General features: G+C 40.4%; 1 protein-coding gene across 8 annotated transcripts in view; it reads left to right on the forward strand.

Moving 5' to 3' along the window:
• Nucleotides 1–16,442, forward strand: part of traf7 (TNF receptor-associated factor 7) — a 67,588-nt gene that overhangs the window by 12,979 nt on the left and 38,167 nt on the right. For 2 of the 8 annotated variants that reach the window (XM_078558895.1, XM_078558899.1), the window contains exon 2: nucleotides 2,323–2,379. The exons of 5 other annotated variants lie outside the window; for them this stretch is intronic. The gene's annotated coding sequence lies outside the window, so the exon portion shown is untranslated. Of the gene's footprint in view, nucleotides 1–1,942; nucleotides 2,087–2,322; nucleotides 2,380–16,442 lie in introns of those variants that run through there. One more of the 8 variants, XM_078558896.1, reaches the window with a different exon arrangement.

Below are 16,442 nucleotides of genomic sequence, written 5' to 3' on the forward strand. Positions count from 1 at the left end.
CCACTGGAGTTTAGAAGAATGAGGGGTGATTCGATTGAAGTATACAAGATCCTGATTGGCCTTGACAAGATAGACAGCAAAAGGATGTTTCCTTTTGTGGGTGAGCCCAGAACTAGGGGACACTGTTTTAAAATTAGGGGTCGCCCTTTTAGGACAGAAATGAGGAGAAATTTTTTGCTGAGGGTTGTGTGACTTTGGAACACTCTGCCTTAGAAGGTGTTGGAGGCGGGGTCATTGAATATTTTTAAGGCAGAGGTAGAAAGATTCTTGTTAGGCAAGGGAATCAAAGGTGATCGGGGTTAGATGGGAATGTGGAAATCGAAACACGAAGATCGGCCATGATCTTATTGAATGGTGGAGCAGGCTCGAGGGGCCGAATGGTCTACTCCTGTTCCTATTTCTTATGTTCTTATAGATTGTGAAGTGTTCACACAAAGCTCAACGTAAGCACCTCATCTTTCGACTAGACACTTCACACTCCTCTGTAATCAATGTTGATCTGAACACTTTCAGGTCACAATTTCAGCCCCCATTTTGTTTCCTTTTCCTTTGTGGGTTTCAGTTTTATTCTCATTTTACTCCTGCTTTTGCTTTCACATGTCAGCTGTTCATCATTCTGTCATTCACACCTCCTCTAGACACAATTTTTGTTTCAAACGCAGACTGGGTGACCGCTTTGCAGAACACCTTCAGTCTGTCCGCAAGCATGACCCAGATCTCCCTGTCGCTTGCCATTTCAACATTCCACCCTGCTCTCATGCCCACGCGTCCGTCCTTGGCCTGCTGCATTGTTCCGGTGAAGCTCAACGCAAACTGAGGGAACAGCACCTCATCTTCTGATTAGGCACTTTACAGCCTTCCGGACTGAATATTGAGTTCAACAATTTTAGATCATGAACTCTCTCCTCCATCCCCACCCCCTTTCCGATCCCCCCTCCTTTTTTTTCCAATAATTTATATAGATTTTTCTTTTCCCACCTATTTCCATTATTTTTAAATGTATTTCCATCCATTGTTTTATCTCTACCTTTTAGCCTATTTCGATCCCTTCCCTTCACCCCACCCCCACTTGGGCTATCTGTACCTTGCTCGTCCTGCTTTCTATCCTTAATTAGCAAATTCCTTAGCTAATATCACCACCTTCAACACCTCTTTGTCCTTTTGTCTATGACATCTTTTGGCTATCTCCACCTATCACTGGCCCTCTATCCAGCTCTACTTGTCCCACCCCCCCCTTAAACCAGCTTATATTTCACATCTTTTCTATTTTTACTTAGTTCTGTTGAAGAGGCATACCGACTCGAAACATTAACTGTGTTCCTCTCCACAGATGCTGCCAGACCTGCTGAGTTTTTCCAGGTATTTTTATTTTTAATTTTGTTTTGGATTTCCAGCATCCGCAGTTTTTTGCTTTTATCTTTGCTTGTCCCATTACCATTCCCTTTGGCCTTGCATCATCAACTCTTGTTATGTAATCTCTCCTGTATTCCATACTATTCTGGACCTTCCCTTTTGTTCTTTTTCCATCCTTCATCGCCTGCTCCCCCCCGCCCCCCCCACCGCACCCCCCACCGCACTTAAAAACCTACTGCATCTGTAACATCTCCCAGTTCTGATGAAACTGACCTGAAACGCTAACTCTTCACAGATGCTGCCTGACCTGCCGAGTATTTCCAGCATTTTCTGTTTTTAATCTCAGGTTTCCAACTTTTGCAAATATTTTGCTTTTATTAGTGTTTTTTAAATGTAGTTTGGGCCACCTTAAGTTAGTTGTTGACAGGGTTTGTTTAAGCCTCTGGAGTTTCTGTGAACTTGTGACGTCAAGCCTACAGTGGTGTAATCTTTTGTGTCTGCCAGACAATCCTTATTGGCCTAGGTCTGGGTTTTTCCAGTTTCATTTGCATAACATTGTCAGCTTGCATGCCTTTCTATGTGCATCACTGGCAAGCTGACTGCTTCCGAGACCAGAAGAAGACATTACTTTGCAGTTAAGACTTTAAAAAAAAAATCTTTTCGTTTAAAACCGCACTGTTGCAATGTATGTTTAAAAAAAGCATCAAGTGGCAATCTGGATTTCTGTGCTGCAGGTAACATGGTTTTGATCATGTGCTGGCTTGTGTTGCAGAAAGCGAGCAAGACAAGAGAATCTGAGTATTGATTTAAGAACTCTTGAGCAAGGAGGCTTTTGTTCGGGGGAATCGGAGCCAAAACTTGCTGTGCTGCATCTTTTTTTTTTAAAAGTCCAATTTTGAAAGCATAATTAGTTTGTAATCAGTTCTCTGTTCTCAAGCAAGTTGACTATTTTACAATTTTCTCTACACTGCACTTCCTCTTTTTGCAATGATGCATCAGACTGCAATACTCAAAGGAGAAAAAATGGCAAGTTTCTTAGACATTTTCTTTTTCAAGTTCAATCTGATTAAGCCCAATAAGGTCTTTTCTTGTCTAACTCTCTCCAGAAATTAAGGTTTTATAGTTAAGGGTAAAATTTAGTGTTATTGCTCGATCTGAAAGGTGTGCAATTTATTTCAGTGCTTTTGAATCTGGATATTCTGTGGCTCTTATGCTTGGAATTCACTCAGTTAGTTTAAAGACTGAGGTCATTCTCCCACACGGTGGATAGGAGAGCGGATTGTATCACATCATTTAGTTTAATTCAGTTTTGTATTACTTTGGAGCAAACTTGATCCATTTAATTTGCTGCTCTTTTATTTTGCTTCCTCTTTTAATTTTAACTGGAATTTTGGAATTCTGAATAAGGAATCGAGGGTTAGAGTAAAACAACTGATATAGCAAGCCATGGAAAAAACTGTTCAGTGTTGAGATCAGGGAGATTTGAGTATCAAATGAGTGGTACAATTGTAGATTGTTGTGCCTAAAGTATAATGTCCTTAACGCTCTCGGGCTTTTGTTTTTCTGCACCTGACAACTTACTCGTGCATTATTTCAGCTTCTATATTGTATTAATGAATAAAGTTTATACAGCAATAACACTGTGCCTTGGGTTGCTGCCAGTGTATTGCAGAAGTTGAGACTTGGGGTTCAGTCAGTGTGTCAGTACTTAAAGCAGGTCCTCCAAACAGATAAGTGTAAAAGCTTTGCTTTGGGAGCAAGGGAGAAACTGCTCAGTGCTTTTGCAAAAAGATAATTGAGAGGCAGATTTTTCTTGGTCAGTGGAAGGAGAAGGCTACAAGTTCCAATTTTTTCCCTCCATATTCAATTGTTTTATGTTCTAAACAGTGTTATAGCACAAAGTGAAATGAAAGTTATGTCTTTTAAAACAAACCATCATTGCCTGGCGTGTGCAGAAAGTAACCTAAAGTGATTGTGATGTTTTTTTTGAAACTGCAATTCTGCTGTTTCTTTTCTGAGTATGTATATAATGCATATATTTGCATTTTTAAATAAATAAAGATATTTGTGTGTTTGCGAGACATTACATTTAATCCAGTGGCTCATAAATTTTATTTTCAATCTGCAAGTTCAATTTAGGCGTTTTTAGATTAGCTAGCTCTTGTTAAATTCAGATTGTGGGAAAATATGACCACATGTCTGCTTCCCTTGTTTAACCTTCTTTCTGCTCCCATGCTGGGACTACAAAGCTGCTGCCCATCTAATTGGCTGTCTGCTCTCTAAGGCATTACTTCCTCCCGAGATGGGGCAGCAGTCTTGCGTTAAAGCAGTTAATGTTGCTCCCAGCATTAAATTGCTATGGGGCAGCCATTGGGGTTGTGTCATTTTAGCCTCGGGTGGGGACAGGGGGGACGAATCTGTGGGGCCCTGTAAAATCCAGCCCAAGGAGCTGGCACAAAAATGTTGCTCCCTCCCCAACAATGGATATCAAATAAGCACCCTAAAAGCAGAGAGATGATTCTCAAAGTTATGTACTGTAAATTGCAACATGTAATTGTTTCTCCTTACCTGTGCTAACTTGCTTTTGTTTGTTTGAATTTATTCAATTTCTCTTACTGGGTGGTGCAATAGTCATTCACCTCTGGGTTTGAATTTAATTAGGATTGAAGGGATGAAAGAATATTAATCAGCTGTTAGGATTTGTAGTGAAATTGAGTTTGTAGGACTCTTAACCTGGAATGGACGCTGGAAACTTCTGAGAATTATTTTTGAAATAGCCAGTTTTAATCAGTCTGAAAGGTTGCCTGGAGTGGGAAATGGGGGAAAAATGGTCTTTTTAGCTTTGCACTAACTCTTCCATCTTTCAGTTATTATGTTTTCAACTTTCTTGCCCCAAAAAGCAAAAGTTGCAGAAAGATATTTTGAACAGGATCCCAGTGTTTACTAAACTAGGAAGTAGGGATGAATCCCGCCTCTATCCAGCTTTACTCACTTTCCCATGTGCTTTTGTAAGAGTGTAGCTAATGGCCCGAACGTGATGTCTGATCACTGATTGGCACCTTTTTCTTTAACAAAGGCCCAAGAGGATGTATTTTTTTTTCAAAATGACACTGGTGGCTGTCAATTTGCTGGTATTGCCTTGTATTACCTTTTTCATATTCAGGTTTTTGACTTTTCAAACTGTGCCATTTTATTGAATAGTTAAGCTGTAATCGATCCACTTTTACTTGTGACTCAAAATGGGCAGAATATCTTCTTCAGCCATAAGTTCTACATTTTGAAACGAAACTGAATAATTGATCTTATTTGATTACGAAGTGTAGCAAACAACAACAAACAACAGTAAGATAAGATCAGACTAGGGATTTTTTTTTTTGAAAGTTAATTACTCATCTGATGCGTGTACAAGTGACTGTGCGTGAAATTATTGCAGCTTACGCATGGTGTGGGTGGGGGTGGGGTACCTGGTTCCTAGGAGACTAACAGCAAGCCTAAACTGACAGCTAGACAGCAAAACAAGTTGGAAAGCAAATGGATAAAGGTGGTTTATTGTCTATATGCAACGTGATTGGCATGCAACCATGTATGGAACTTTTTTGTATGGATTTTGCTGACATTTGAACGTTTTAGCATACTGAGATGTTTTAAAATTTGACTTTTTAATTCGGCATGGTTCCAATGACTTTCTCTGCCTATAAAGAAGTCAACAAACACTATTTGACTATGCTTCAAAAACTACACCTTACACAGTGTAATTTAATGTAGTGACTCTTCATCCCATGGCTCCTAACAGAAGCATTAAACAAAACATGACACCAAGACATGCAAGATGACCAAAAGCATGGTTAAAGAGGAAGGTTTTAAGGGCTGTCTTAAAGGAGGAAAGTGAGGTAGAGAGGTGTAGGGAGGGAATTCCGAAGCTTGGGGCTTAAGCAACTGTCACCAATGGTGGAGCATTTAAAATTGGCGATGCGTAAGAGGCCAGAACTAGAGAAGTAGGTATCTAGGAGGGTAATATGGCTGGTGAAGATTACAGAGATGGGGAAGGCCAAGGCCGTGGAGGGATTTGAAAACAAGCATGGGAACTTTAAAATCAAGGCATTGCTTGACCTGCAGCCAGTGTAGGTTAGTGAGCACAGGAGTGATAGCGGAACAGGACGTGCTGTGAGTTAAAAACAAAAACAGAAATACCTGGAAAAACTCAGCAGGTCTGGCAGCATCGGCGGAGAAGAACAAAGTTGACATTTCGAGTCCTCATGACCCTTCAATTAGTTCTGTTGAAGGGTCGTGAGGACTCAAAACGTCAACTTTGTTCTTCTCCGCCGATGCTGCCAGACCTGCTGAGTTTTTCCAGGTATTTCTGTTTTTGTTTTGGATTTCCAGCATCTGCAGTTTTTTGTTTTTATCATGCTGTGAGTTAAGTCACAGGCAGCAGTGTTTTGGATGACCTCATGTTTCTGGGAAATAGAATGTGGGAGACCAGCCAGAGTGCGATGAAATAGTCAAGTCTAGAGGTAGCGATGACAAGAATGGGGGTTTCAACGACAGATGAACCGAGATAGGGGCAAAGTCAGGTGATGTTACGGAGGTGGAAATAGGTGGTCTTAATAATGGCACGAATATGAGTTCGGAAGCTCATCTCTGGATCAACATGACATCCAGGTTACAGACATTTCTAATCTCAGATTGTTGCCAGGACGAGGGATGGAGTCTGTAGCTTGGGAACAGAGTTTGGAACATGGACAGAAAAAAATGCCTTCAGTCTTCTCAAATTGGAAGAACTTTCTGCTCATGCAGTACTGGATGTCAGATAAGGAATCTGATAATTTGGCAACAGTGGATGAGTCAAGAGAGGTTGTGATGAGGTAGAGCTGGGTGTCATCAGTGTGCAAGTGAAAACTAACACTTTGCCTTTGGATGATGTCGCTGAGTGACAGCAAGTAGACTGGAAATAGGAGGGGCCCAAGGATAGCTTGTTGGGGGACACCAGAGGTAATAGTGTGGTTGTGGGAAGAGAAGCCATTGCAAGTGATTCCCTGGCTATGATTAGATAGGTAAGAATGGAACCCAGGTAAAAGCAGTCCCAACAAACTGGGTGACAATGGAGAGGGGTTGGAGGAGGGTGGTGTGGTCAACCGTGTCAAAGGCTACAGACGGGTTGAGAAGGATGAGGAGGGAAAGTTTACCTTTGTCACAGTCACATAGGATGCCATTCATGACTTTGATAGGAGCTGCTTTGGTACTGTGGCGGGGCAGAAACCTGATGGGAGGGATTCAAAAATGGAGTTCTGGGAAAAATGGGAACACAACTTAGGAGGTGACAAAAAGGGCTTTGGAGAAGAAAGGGAGGTAGGAGATGGGATGATAGCTTGCAAAGACATTAGGGTCAAGGGTTGTTTTTTTTTGAGTAGAGGGGTGATGATGGCCGATTTAAGGGAGAGAGGGACAGCACCCGGAGAGAACCACTTTCAGTATCAGCAAGTCAGACTTGATACTGTAACTGTGAAGTTGCTTACTGTAACAAAAGCAGAAAATGCTGGAAAAACATAGCAGGTCTGACAGCATCTGTGGAGAGAAAAACAGAGTTAAGGTTTCAAGTCCATATGACCCTTCTTCAGCTCTGAAGAAGGGTCGTACAGACTGAAAACGTCAGCTCTGTTTCTCTCTCTCCACAGATGCTGTCAGACCTGCTGAGTGTTTCCAGCATTTTCTGTTTTTGTTTCAGATTTCCACCATCCGCAGTATTTTGCTCTTATTTAAGTTGCTTACTGTAACCTGCATCAACCTATATAAAGCTGCACCGATTTTGCAGTAATAATAACACTGAGGCTATCAGTACTTGCCATTATTATGGATTAAATTGGACAGCAACTTCCGGAGCTCACACATGCGCAATTCAGTGTGGAGACCCAGAAGTTGCTATCTGATTTACTCTGCTCCATTATGTGCTGTGTCCCCCAAGGATCATATGCTGCGCTATACCAGTACCTCACTGAGGGAGTCAGTGTTGAAATTCAGGGAAGGGCATGAAGGCCTTCTGCATTCTGAGTTAAATGCATTTCTAGCAGTGTGATGTCTTCTTTACTGCCAAACAATCTCTGGCACTGGAAATGTAATTTTATGAGTGTGGTGATTCATTCCTTCATTATTTAAAATACAAGACCTTAAATAGTAATTACATTACTTTTGTTTACCTTTCTTGGTTTTGCATCTTAGTGTGTCAGTGTGGCTACTTCAAACTGGTTGAAGAGCCAGGCTGTTGCTTTCTCTGCTCACATGGGCCCCAGATTCCTTGCAGACGGCATAGGAACATCAAACTTAGCAGGAGTAGACCATTTGGCCCTTCTCTGCCATTTAATAAAATCATGGTCTCAACTCCATTCTCCTGTTTGCCCTCCCCCCCATAACCCTTGACCCCCTTGTCTATCAAAAATCTGCCTAACTCTGCCTTGAATAAATTTAATGACCCAGCCTCCAGTGCTCTCTGGGGAAGAGAATTCCACATACTAATAACCCTCTGAGAAAATAATTCTCCTCATCTCAGTCTTAAAATGGAGACAGACGAATTAGGAGCAGGAGTAGCCCTCTTATTCTTAAACTGTGTCCCCGAGTTCTATCCTCCCTACAAGAGGAAACATCTCCCTGGTATCCACCCTATCAAGTACCTTTGGGATCTTGTATCTTTCAATAAGATCACCTCTCATTCTTCTAAACTCCAATGGGTATAGGCCTAACCTGTTCAACCTTTCTTCATAAGATAAACCCTTCATCCCAGGAATGAGTTGAGCAGGCACCGCACTGGATCAGATGCCTGATGACAGCAAGTTGCCACTCAATAATCCTCAAAGTCTGTGGGCAGCTGTAAAAGGCAGAAAGACAGACTTACATTTATGTAGCACTTTTCATGACCAATTAGTGCCTCAAAGAGCTTTACAGCCAATGAAGTACTTTTTGAAGTGTAGTCATTGTTGTAGGAAATGAATAATGAGGAGTGAGCACAGTTCCTTTGCCACTGACCATAACATTTGGGCCAATGGAGGAACCATCTGGTGCGGTTAAGTAGGCTGGATAGTCCAAATATTCACTCTGGCATGCTGTGGCATTGAATGGTAAAATGATCAACCACAGAGGAAGTTAATGATTTAACCATGCTGTCACCAATAGGGAGCTGTCCTAAAGATAAACAATAAATCAGATACATTTGTATATTGAATTGTCTCTGGTGAGAGATCACTTTTTGCATGATGTTGTTTTAATATGTCTTAATGGTTACTGTCATGAACTACTTATGCTTCCAACAAAATAATTTTCTGTAAGGACCTTTATTAATTATTTTAAGCATGTGATATAATTTCTATATATTTGATTGGTATTTACTGTTTCTCTGGAGTTGATACTGTGTAGTTCTGAAGGGCTATAGTGTTGCAGCAATGTCCTTTTTTGTTTGAGCTTTTTTTTACAAATAACAGTTTTGCTATGTCATGTGCTATTTATTGTTTTACTTGTTGCTTTTATAAATGTTTTGCACTTATTTTCTCAGCTCCAATGTTTCATTTTCTGTACGAAGTAAAGCTGTATAATCCAACACTGCCATCAACCTAATTGAAAAGAAAAATACTATGGAATCTGGAAATTTGAAATAAAAACAAAATGCTGGAAATACTCGGCTGGTTAGGCAGCATCCATGGAGAGAGAGAGAAAGTTGATGTTTCAGGTTGATACCCTCGATGAAAGGTCATTGACCTGAAATGTCAACTCTGTCCTCTACAGCTGTTGCCTGACCTGCTGAGTATTTCCAGCATTTTCTGTTTTTATTACTGCCATAAAGCCCATTATTTAATGAAAAAGAGCCTGCCACACAACTTTATAACTGCTCATTCTTCTCTACCTGGTAGTCATGTGACATGGGTTGGTTTGGTGCACTGTGGGTATTATAGCTATACAGGAGCAGGTGAAACTCGCATGATGCAGCTATCATACATGCGTTTATCATCAATCAGCGGAGAACTCCGCCCAAGCTCAGGTGGAACTTTCAGCTCGAGCTCCACACAGAACAGTTGACTTATTGAGGAGGGGTGGGTTAACTTCCTGGAGATGGTTCTAATATTAATTAAGCATTTTCATGGATAAAGTTGTATTTCCTCTTGATCCATTCTTTTTATGTGTTATGTTATTTGTACTTGAATGCTCTCACTTAAGGGAAGAGAAATGGCAGATAACAATGTCTGAGGAAATGATTTGAGCAATTTGTTTGCTCGCTATTACTTGTTGCTTACCCATACAGTCATGTGCCAGCACAGAGGAGGGCATTGGGCTCATGGATCTATGCCGGTGCTCTGTAGAGCAATCCATTGGTCCCATTCCCCCACTTTATCCCCATGACCCTGCAAGTTTATTTTCCTCAAGTGCCCATCCAGTTTCCTTTTGAAATTATTCATCCTCTGCTTCTACACCTACATAGGCAGTGAGTTCCAGGTCATTACCACTCACTACTTTAAAAGAAAAGTTCTTCATCGCATCCCCCTTCCCCAATAGCCCTTACCCAAAACCTTAAATCTGTGCCCCCTAGTCCTTGTAGCATCAACTTAATAGGAACAGCTTTTGTTTTCTCAACCTTATCTAAACCTGTCATCATCTTGCACACCTCTGATATATATGATTGATACTTCTGGGGGAAAAATGACCCATTTTGTTCATTTTTCTCCCGATCACTCACCCTTCATGACAGTTAACAAGCAGCTTGATTCAATTGGTCACATTTAATCAATGGACATTTGGCTGCAAAGAGTACTTATTGTTGAATTACCAGTCATAAATTTGTTTGATTTACAGATGTGGTATGCTGAAGTGCAACAGTTTTGATGTGCTTGTTGCCATAAAGGTCTTGATGATGGTTGCACACTAGCTGAAAATTTTTAAATTATACAGATGCTTTAGAATTGTGAATTATAGAACATTAATATTGCATTTTTGATATTTTTTTTTCTTTTAATCTTGGCAAAAAGACACTTGTCACTGTAGGGTTAACATTTGTTCTGGTAATTTAGGACCATCCAGGGAGAACTGTAAATGAATACATGCTATTAGTCAAGGGCAGGTCATACTTACCATCTTTGAATTGTGTAAATGGAGGTCAGCTTGATTTTGGTACTGACTCACAGTTCTGATTGGGTCAGGCTGCAGTTGGTGGGCTGAAACCTATCACATTTAATCTGAACTGCAATTCATATGATGCAAGTATAAGGTCATATATTCCCCACCCCATCCCAACCCCCAGTTCATTTCTTTTTATTCGGCTAGTTACCTTGTCTCTCTGAGCTCAAATGTAACTTTGAGAAGAAGGTCCCAGCTGTTTCTGCCTGTATTCCATGATGCTCCTCCCCTTTCCCCACCCCCAGCCAAAGAAACAAAACTCTGCCTCAAAAATCAGGATGACCTTTAAAAGCATACGCAGTGAGCTTAAATGGTTTAAATCACCAAATAATGTTATAACGGTTGACTGCATTGCAGCCCTTTTTGTACAGGGATGTGTGTCAGTTTACTTGCATCTTCACATTGGCATGTGATTTGCACAGTATTGCATAACCTTCAGAATGAAACTAATGGTTCGTTTATATTTTGGAGTTTGCTGCAGACTAGAAGGAAAGACTTGCACCTGGCATCTAGATTCAATTTCCATGTCAGCTCATTTACTTTGCAGCTATGCAAATTAGCTTTGTAGAACAACTGCAAATGTGTAAGCAGCAGTCAGGTTAAAAAAACCTCGGAGCTGGTACTGTATTATCTTTTGCACCAGCAATGTCACCAGTGGTGGGGTGGTATTTTTTTTATTCATTCATGGGATGTGTGCATGACCAGCATTTATTGCCCATCCCTAGTTGCCCTTGAGAAGGTGGTGGTGAGCTGCCCTCTTGAACTGCTGCAGTCCATGTGGTGTAGGTACACCCACAGTGCTGTTAGGGAGGGAGTTCCAGGATTTTGACCCAGCGACAGTGAAGGAACGGCGATATATTTCCAAGTTGAGATGGTGAGTGACTTGGACGAGAACTTCCAGGTGGTGGTGTTCCCATCTATCTACTGCCCTTGTCCTTCTAGATGGTAATGATATAGAGGTAGTTAAATTCTTTCCTTCTTGTAGCAGCTGTGTTCTTTTGAAACCTCTGCGTTGGTTGTTAGGACTGCATGGGTTTATACTGCTAGTCGGTGTGATGCTACTATTGAGGGCATAGATGAAAGCCACTGGTGCTAAGTGGATGCTTGCTCTCTGCAATTCCCAATCACACCACAAGGTGCTAATTTTTAACAAGGCTCTCTTTGGCATGCTAGCAATATAAATAGACTTTGCCAACACACAATGACTTCCAATTCTCAAAGTAATTCTGATTAGTTGGATTTTTGTTAAATAGTCTTCTTTAGGATAATCTGTGCCTGACTGCCATCTAGTGACCCTCCACTGGAAAGCATATGTGTTTAGAGACAGGGTGAGGACAGGTTCTGGTACATTTTGGCTATGCTGAGCCTCACTGCCTAGATTCTCCAATAGCATGCTGAACTAGGTGAGGTATGCCCACATTAAATGCTGTGTCTCCTCATCATTTTAATTCCTTTCCATTATAACAAAGGAACCAAGTTGGAAATCATTGTGCAAGATTTGTTTTTTTTGAAAAGCTACTGAAAGCATTCCATTCAGATTAATTTGGAGTAAATTCTGCCCAGTGGGTTACAGGTAGTTTTACAGAAAGTAATTTGTATCGAGTTTATTACTTGTATTCATTAATACATTTAAAAGGTGTTTCAATCTTTTATTTGCATCACAAAATATTCTAGGGCCTTGGGTCCATCTAGTCTGTGCTGAAATTGTTTTCCAGTTGTTTGCTTGCTTCCAGTATAGCTCTTTTTTTTGCCTACAACCTCCTATTCCCACAGTTGGCCTGCTCAACTGCACCCTCGCTTCTGTTAGTGATGCCCATGCCCTCACCAATTCACTCGTAGTCTGCCATGTTTCCTCAGTCCATTTCCTATCTGCCTTTCTTTAAAGCCATGGAGCACAGACTCTAGATCACCTGGTGCGTGGCTGGCCTGGCTAATATTAGCCAGATTGATTCAACAAGATTAAGCATTTTCATGTTCCATATTCTTTAGCAAAATCCTCCTATCATTCCATGGTTATCCTGAAGAGCAAGGAGTATCAATGACTGCTTTTCATCATGATAAATTGTCTCCTTGACTGCTCCCTCCAACCTTCCTGTCAACATCAAATGTGAAGAGTTTGTGCATTTCCGTGTCTCTAAGATTGAGACCACTCTTGCCGCTTTCCTTTTCTTCTTCTTCCCTGCTCCCTCAAGCCCCCCAATCATCCTCGCCTGATTACTCTAGCTTTCTCCCATTTTTCTTCTACCTCCCTGCCAGTCACCTTCAAGTTCATATATTCCATGAGGCTTATTACCTGCACTCTTGACCCTTACTTATTAGACTACTAACCATTCACGTCATTCTTGAGCATCATGGCTGCACCCATCCAGGCTTATGGTGAATATTGCCTCACACACCTAATTTTAGTCTTCTAGATGGTGGAAACACTTTGAATGCATGGGAGGTGAGCCACTTGTCATGGTGTACTCAGCCTCTGCCATGCTCTTATAACCACGGTGTTAGCACGGCTTGTCCAGGCAAGCTTGTTAGTACACACCAAATATCACACTTGCTTCTTCTGGATTCTGGAAATCCTTCTGGATTTGTATAGTTCAGCCTCTTATCACTTAGCCTAGCTATCAAGGGACCCCCTCACATTTGTTTCTCCAGTCCAGTAGTTCAGTAACATCCATAATTCTTTCCCAAACATGGAATAAAATCACAGATTCGGACCATGTGGAACTTGTTTTAACTCGAGTTGCTCTGATATTGAATGTGGTTTACAAGATATTCTAGAGATACTTCATTCATCTTTAGCTCCATAATAGGTTTTGACATGCAAATAGTTTTCGTGAAGTTGGAGACTGGAAAATGCCACTAAAAGACATATTTTAGAACTTCATAACATTTTTGAATCATGTAAGCATTGGGCCACTTGAGAAAACTATCTTGGACTGGATTATTCCTTCTAAGGAATGCAAAGTTTGAGGAGTGTTTGGATATTTTGGAAGAGCTCAGTGTTTATAATTTCAACTAGCAACATATGAGAGATCCTCTGGCGAATATTGCAAGAACAGATGTAAATCAATTATGAATTTTTTTTTCCCCAAAAATGTAGCTGAGAATTTTTTTGTTTTCATAAATATTTGTTGCTAAGTGAAATCTGTCAGATTTAATTGTCTACTCCAAGTCCTTGTAGCAAAATATTATTTAGCTATTTGATTGTAGTGCCTCAAGCCCTTGAAAGTATTACATCTTTGGTGGAATGAGACAATTTCCTGGGTGACTTTGTGTCAAAATTCCAAAAAAAAAGTCTGAGTGGAATTTGTGCGTTTGGGAAAATACCAATTTTTCAGCTGGAGAGTGTTGGGGGTCTGGATCCACTGCCTGAAAGGGCAGGTAGGGTGGGGGAGGTAGAGAGGCAGAAACCCTCGTCAAATTTAAGTAATACTTGGATGTGCACTTGAAATGCTGTAACCTGCAGGACCTTGAACTAAGAGCTGCAAAATGGGATTAGGCTGGCTATTTCTTTCCTAACTGGCACAAAAACAGGGAGCCAAATGGCTTCCTGCTGTACTGTCAATTTTCTGTCTGTGTTTTGCTAAACAAAATCCTCTCTTGCGCTCTCTCGCCAGCAGCTCTCTACAATAGCACAAGCTCTTGATTAATCACGGGGGAGCAATGGAAGTTTATGACCTCAGTAAAGTTCCAGATTCCAAATAAAACATATTGAGTGTTTCACATAGTGGGTGGAACCCTCGGCTTCAGCTTGAGCTTAAAGTGGGTGATAGCAGATCAACAACCTGTTCTACACCCCACCCAATTTTCTTTATCCCCTTCCAAAATTGAAAGTTTCACATGAAATATGAAAATCTATTTGGATTAATGTTGTACGCTCTTCAAAATTTGCATTTTGATCACAAGGTCTGTAGCCTTCAGGACCACATGTACATGTAGAGATTTTTTCATCTGATCCATCATCCACCTCCTGATCCACCAGGGAGTGACACAAATGAACTCTGCTGTACTCTCTGATTTATATCGTGAGTTCTGTGTGTAGCACTGTTCTTTCTGTTTGTGGGTCTGTTGATGTAGAGCTGACCTCACATCATGATGCAAGGCAGGCAGGCAGTCTGGGAATTGATACAGAATTGGCTCTTTGTATCATCGTGGTATTTTGCATCTTGAAAGGAGCACAGGCATGCGGAACTAGCTCTGCGTATTTACCCCAGAGCAGAAGGTGCTCAATCCAACAGCTAATCACAAGACCACAAAAATTGATTTCCTGAGGCTCTCATTGGCATGTGCTGTCAACAGCACTTTCCTAATGCAAAAGTGATTTAAGATCCTTGTGCTAGTCTAGAACCAGTGTACATTAACCAGTGTACATTTAGTAATATGTTAATTAACTAAATTGACCTAATAAGCATGTTCCTAGGTTTAAACTAACTTTATAGTCCAGGAGACCGTACACTTTGTAATTCATGTAAATCCTGAATTGATTCTCTGCTTTTGTTGCTTTTGTAAAAATATAGTCTTCGTTTTAAGCGATAACTGTTATCTAGATTTAATAACTGTTTGATACTATAAATTACTTGAAGTATCAACTGCAACTGGCCTACCTTAATGAATGGAATTGAACTAATGTAAAGCACATCAGATGGGGTGGGAAAAGGTAGCATGTTTAAGTGATGAGTGAGAACTACAATCTGTAACTCTTCTAGGAATATAAAATGCAGATCTACAAACTAACTTAATTTACAAGCTGGGGCATTTCCGTTTCAAGTAGTCAATTTTGACATTTCAACCTTTTTTGAATGAATGTTCTGGTTTAAACATCGAAGTTGACAAGATTAGTAAATATTTATAAAGCCACAATATCAAAAATGGTCCAGCAATTAGATGATTCAATAACTATTGAAGCACAAACAATGTAAGTTATTTTCTGAAAGAGGTAGTTTGGATTAGTGCTTAAAATTTTGCACAGGACAAGAAAGAATTCTGGTGTAATATTAGACGCAATTCCCATGTTTAGTGTGTTCGACAGTACTATTCGTTTTCTGTTGTGCATGTGTATGCACACAAACTAGCTATTTCTTTGGTTGCCCTTCCCAGCCCAATCAGAAGTTGAATCTTCTTCCTTTTGATTTGTTCTTTGAATGTGAGCAGCACCAGCACAGCAATATTTATTCCCCATCCTTAGTTGCCCTGAGGGCATTAAGATCAAGCAAATAATGTCACGTATGGCAAGTTCCCTTCCTGTCACTGAAGGACATTAATGCATCAGGTGGGATTTGATGACAATCTGACAGTTTTTATGATCATTTTCTAATGTTAGCCCACAAATGGCCAAATTTAATTCAGTTTCACAATTTGTTATTCTAGGATTTTAACTGGCAATCTCTGGGTTACTAGGCTACCATAGAAAGCAAAGAATCAAGGGCTGCATTTAACATCTCTTGCTGGTAACTAAAATGTGGCAAATGGCATTTTTGAGGGCATTGAATTAGACATCAAGTCTCACAAACTACAGTTGAGATTTTTTGAGAAGGTAATAGATGGAGTACTATATTTTGTTTCAGTGTAGTATGGATACTGGAAACATTTTTTAAATTTGATGTAGTATGGAGAGTTGTTCCATGATGGGGATGACTGTTCAGAGTTTTTCTAATTTACTATCTATGTTTAGTCCATTATAATTTGACACAAAGCAAACAAGTTACCCCATTGTAAGAATAAGTCAAAATGTAGAGTCCTTCCACAAGAATAATTTTCCATAATTTGTATACCTATATATAATTGCCCCCACTTTGCTTTTGGTGATTTCTGGCCCACGTTTTTGTTTTCTGAGTAGTCTATTCAATTGAAAATGTCAGGTCGCTACTATGTGTCTTGGAAGAGTTTATCACTGTCCAGGTATGTAACTTACACAGAAGTGTTGTTCATGGTTTTGTTTT

The sequence above is a fragment of the Cetorhinus maximus genome, chromosome 15 (genome assembly GCF_964194155.1).
Source record: "Cetorhinus maximus chromosome 15, sCetMax3.hap1.1, whole genome shotgun sequence".
Lineage (NCBI taxonomy): Eukaryota > Metazoa > Chordata > Chondrichthyes > Lamniformes > Cetorhinidae > Cetorhinus > Cetorhinus maximus.